Source organism: Bos indicus, chromosome 11 (assembly GCF_029378745.1).
Source record: "Bos indicus isolate NIAB-ARS_2022 breed Sahiwal x Tharparkar chromosome 11, NIAB-ARS_B.indTharparkar_mat_pri_1.0, whole genome shotgun sequence".
Taxonomy (NCBI): Eukaryota; Metazoa; Chordata; class Mammalia; order Artiodactyla; family Bovidae; genus Bos; species Bos indicus.
Window position 1 is genome coordinate 25,067,318 of NC_091770.1, and position 5,332 is coordinate 25,072,649.

The 5,332-nt window shown below is 50.1% G+C and overlaps 1 non-coding gene across 1 annotated transcript; it reads left to right on the forward strand.

The window, feature by feature from the left end:
• Positions 1–2,458: 2,458 nt before the first annotated feature.
• On the forward strand, positions 2,459–2,551 carry TRNAI-UAU (transfer RNA isoleucine (anticodon UAU)). Its single transcript is given in 2 exon segments — positions 2,459–2,496; positions 2,516–2,551. It is a non-coding gene; the product is annotated as a tRNA-Ile (tRNA).
• Positions 2,552–5,332: the final 2,781 nt, after the last annotated feature.

The following is a 5,332-nucleotide window of genomic DNA, read 5'->3' on the forward strand; positions in this document are numbered from 1 at the left end:
AGTTCTAAAAGGCTGTATTAGGTGTTGCCTTCCGTTCCTGTGCAATACAGTCAGTTAATATCTGCTGAACCAAAACTGTAAAGGGTGTCATACAAAGCAGTATCTGCTTGAACCATTACAAGATCTGAAAGTGAAGCGTGAAAAGGGAAGTTGGACCACCAGGGGCTATCTTTGCTCCTTATAGTTCACCAGAAATATTCCACCTGAGGAGCTAGGAGCAAGGACGAGCAGACTCTGCAAATGCTACTGGATCTGAGAAGATGCTGTGTTTGAGTCCATAACTTATTTTCTTGTCTTTCAGGAAATTAACCCCTTTCAATTTAGGGGAAAAATTATTCCCACCTGTGGGCAAATTATGCCTTTACCTTTAGAGTTTGTTCCGTGTTTTAGGAGGGACTTATTTCAAAGGCTCACTCTCTGCTGTCCTTGATTTACCAAGGACCCGGCAGAGTGGGCTCCAAGGAGCCCTAATCCTGGCATTTTGTAAACAGCTCTGCCTCCACCATCAGCCTGGTACCTGAAGGGATCTTGCAGGGGTGTTGACCATCCTTCCTGAGCTCTGGATGCGTATCTCCCATCGTTCACAAACCATCTGGAGAGGCTTACTCCTCTCCTTTCCCTGGGTGCATAACACAGTGTGCACAAAGCATTGACCTTCCTGAAAACACCCCCTTCAGAGGCCCCTCCCTTACACAGAGCCTGTGTCTGTCACCTAGGCCTTTGCCTGATCATTCCAGTCTCTTCTGCTCCAATTTCAAGGCTTTTCTACAGTCCTACTCTTGACTTCATCACCCAAACACAACCTGTTAATGACAGTCATCACCATCAAGGTGATTGAGCTTCCCTGGCGGCTCAGACGGTAAAGGTTCCCGCCGGCAATGTAGGGGTTCAATCCCTGGGTTGGGAAGATCTCCTGGAGGAGGAAATGGCAACCGGCTCCAGTATTCCTGCCTGAAGAATCCCAAAGACAGAAGAGTCTGGTGAGCCCGTCCATAGAGTCGCAAAGAGTCCGACAAGACTGAGCAACTTAACACTTACCTTCCCTTCATCACGGTGATTATGCATGATCATTATTCTGCCCCCATCCCTTGCTCGTGATGGTTCTGAAATTTATTGACATAGTGTTCTCTTGTTTGTTGTCCTGGCTCTCCCAGGAAAGCAGAGATCATCAAACAGGGTGACCAACATGCCAACAGAGGCGCAGGAGACAATCGATGAAAGGAATCCGAGAGGGAAGGGGTCGGGGGACTTAGTGGAGGAGGCTGCTGATAAACTCCCAGAGGTCCCCACTAGAGTTATCTATCGAGGATAACAGACACAGTGCCTAGAACTCTCCAGAATGTTTACATTAAAAAATTTTTGAGATCAGAAAAAATATAATGAATGTAACGATAAATACAGCCTGGATTATATTTGTGTTTTATAGCAGCAAAACATAATTTTTAAAATTTTATTATTTTTTTTAATGCAGAAAGGGGCCCACAAAGACGAAGTGCATAGGGGGCGGGACAGTCATAATTCAGTCCTGGGTATGGTTTACACTTTCCGCTTTCAAAAAAGAAATGGATATCCAGATATTTGTATGAGACCTCTTGATTTTACATATTAGGAACTCGCTTTAAACAAAACATACATTGTGTGGCCCAACAAAAGACGTGGGACCCTAGCCTGCAGCCTCTTGAAGACTCGGGCTATCATCGTGTCCCCGGAACGCCAGTGGCTTGATACGATTTCGGGGACACTTCTTCAGCCTGAGTGCCCGAGCACCCCACTCAGAACAGAGCAGGGGGCAGTAGAAAGCCTTCGGGACACAACAAGGGTCTGACGGTAAAATCCCCGCCCAGTCCCGTGTTGGAAGCTCGAAGGCCACTTCGGCCCCGGCACTCTGGAGCCTCAACAGGCGGTTGCCGACTTCGCTCGTTCGCGCGTTTCCCGGCTCCCACCGACTTCCAGGGAGCGCAGGTTAGGGGGTGGGGTCTTCCTGCTCACCAGGCAGGCTGGAGCACGGGGCAGGGACAGTCGTCCGGGACATCTACGGCCCCGGAGCCCAGGCCGCCCCGCTCCATCCCTCGCAACAAGGCCCGCCCACCGGCCGCAGCCTGTCTCCCGTGTGAGACCGGCTCCTCGCGGGGTCTGCTCCCGGCAGGCGAAGCTCCACACCGAGGACGCGGAGGTGGTTTTAAGACCGCAGCGGCCAGGGCTCCTCCTCCCGCGCTGCTCAGGGAGGCGGGCTGAGCTCTTTACACGGCCCTGACAAACGACCCCGCCATTCCAGACGGAGACTTCCGCAGCCTCCCCGCCTTCACTTGGCCCGGAGCTGCCGGACCGGAAGCTGCGGGGTCTCTGGGCCCCGGCTAGTTCCCGCCGTGCCGCGAGCCGAAGGCGCGCATGCTCCGCAGAGGCCCGCACGGGGCCTGAGTAAACCCTGATAGAGCCATCGCGAGGCGGGGTAAGCGGAGCTCCAGTGGCGCAATCGGTTAGCGCGCGGTACTTATACAGCAGTACATGCAGAGCAATGCCGAGGTTGTGAGTTCGAGCCTCACCTGGAGCATGACCCTTTTGGATACCCGCACGTTCCCCACTTTTACCTCCGTGCTCAAGGAAACGAATCAAACTCTCTTTACACTCCTCAGTTCCTGTCTCTGACTACCCTGCGTGCGTCTTCTGCTCCGCTGCAGGCAGGAAGCCGCTCGTATCCGCTCCTCTTACTCGCTTTCCAAGCTACTTGTTGCCCCTGCGAACCATCCAGCTGCCCGAACCCGGACGTTTACCTGCTGCTCCCTCTCCCTAGGCATTTCCTTTAACGGCATCCAATCACGGATCCCGATACCGGGGATGTGGACCACAGGGGCGCTGCACCGGTGATGGGGCCCTACCTGGGTCTCGTCATCGAAAATTCCGGCGCCCTCTCTACGGGGCTTGCCCGAGCTCCCGGAGCCGGTTCCCGGCCGCTGCCCCTTACCCAGGACCAGGAGCGGCGGGGTGCGCGTTGGGTGGCGGGGCGGGAGCCGAGCGACCACTCCCGCGAAGCCCAGAGCAGGAGCGGTCGCTATCCTCCTTTTTAACTACTACTAACTAGTCATCGCCCCCTCCCTCGGATCTTCAGAGCCTCTAGGCGGCGGGCCCTTCTCCCCTCCCCAGGCCTCCAGGCCTCCCTGGGCGGATCTGCGGAGTTTGGGGAAAGTGCCTGGGCGTTTTCCTCCCCGTTTGTGCCCCTTCTCCCCGGTGTCAGTCAGGAGGGGTGGAATTCGCTGGCAGGCGGGAGAACAGACGTTTTCTAGGGATATCCTTTCCTGCCCGCCGCACACCCCAAGTTCAGAAGTACCCTCGGGAAGCAGGAAATCTGCCAGCTGGATTTGGAATGTTCCAGCACGTGAACGCACCCCTGAGGCATGGGGCCCGCTTTGCTAGCGGATGGGTGGGCGGGGGGCGCCCCACATCCCCGGGAGGTGGGGCGAAGTGGGGAACAAGAGTAGCTGGGTTGAGAGGCCTCCCGGACGCGTTCTCTAAGCATGGTTTCAGCTGTTTTTATGAAGTGTGCTAGTAAACTCCTGGGATGGAAATACTACCAGGGTGCTGAGAAGAAAGACCTAGAAAGCTCTGAGAAAGTGGGCGGAGCTCTGTCTGTCTCCTCGGCTACTAACCCCAGCCCCCGGTTCCGAAAGGGGAACCCCACACCACCTGGAATGTGACAAAGTCCGCCCAGTCACCTAACCTGGCTGGACCAGACGCTTTCGCTCACAGGCTCATCCTCTGCAGATGGTGAGCGCTCCCCTTTAGAAATCTAGCCAACCTGGAAACAAATATCTATCCCGCCACCCCGACACAAAAAATTGGCTTATTATTTTTTAAATAGCTTTATCGAGATATAACTCATATACCCTACCATTCACGCACTTAGTTTGCAGTTCAGTGGATTTTAGTACTTTCACAGATAGGTGCAACCATCAGTCACCACAGTCAATTTTAAAACATTCTTATCAACTCAGTAGGAAATCGTGTATCCTTCAGCTATGACCCCACCCCACCCCTAAATAATCACTAATTTACTTTCTGTCTCTACATTTCCCCGTTTCTGGACCTTCATATGAATGGAATCATAATGGAATCATAATGTGTGACTGGCTTCTTTCAATGTTTTCCAAGATTCATCCTGTTCTACCTTGTATCAGTAGTTTCTTTTTTTTTTTTTTTTTTAATTTATGGCTGGATAATATTCCATTGTATGGATTCTTTCCAATTTTGAATAGAGAAAAGGCTGGCATTTTAAAAACATTTGCTGAAAAATTTTTAAGAAGGAAATTAATGTTAAAATGTACAAAGCGTAAAAACAGTCACATTTGCCAAGTGTATAATTTTTAACTTTTAGAGGTTATCATTGCAAGAACTGGTCAGATATTTCCAAGAGGTCAGCTAAGAGTTGAGCATGGACTGGGCCCCCCACGTGGACAGAAACAAATGAAAGGTCATTCTGCCCAACCCCCTGTCCACATTGGGAATCCCTTCTACAAAATCCCAGCTACTATTTGAAAAGTTTTAGCATCAGCATGTCATTTCTTCTCAAGGTGATGCATTCCACTTTCTGTCAACTCTTAACGGTTAGAACATTCTTCCTCTTAAATATTGTTTCTGTCCCTACAGGTTATTGCTGGAATGATGGTGGTTTGGGGAACTCTTTTTCTGGTGAGGCGGTGAAGTGGGAAGGTAAGAAGCTAAATTAGTTGTCTTTGCTCTATTTAAGCTAGAAATCACCAGATAGATTATTAGTGGATTACAAACAAACAAATAGACCACTGGCAGATTTGTAGGTCAGTGTCTTACTGTGAGGTTGATAGGACTTTTAAAGGTTGTGAAGGGTGATAAAGATCAAGTCAGAAAATTATGGAAACATGATATAAAAACCATAAAGTACTACATATACAGGTATAAGGAGGTGGCATTCCTATCACACAAAACTAGTGGATTAGACCTGTATGTAGGGAGGAAGATGGATAAATATGAGGTGGATAAACTCAGAAGGCAGGGTGAAGTTATAGCTGAATATCTGTAGATGTCTAGCCGGAGGGAAGCCTGACCCACCCATTGAACTCCATTGAACTATACACACAGGTTGACATTAACTTTGTAGATGGCTTTGAACAGGCTAATTAAAATTGTGTGTGATACAAAGAGCTGGAAGGGAGGGCAAATTCAGTAGAATTTGAAGGTAGAATAAGAGACAAATGTTCTGACAAGTGACAAGATGCAGTTTGATAGAGATAATTGTAAGCCTGTGTTCAGTTCAGAGTTCACTGTGGTCAGTGCCTGGCTTAACAGCTGTTTGCATATAAAG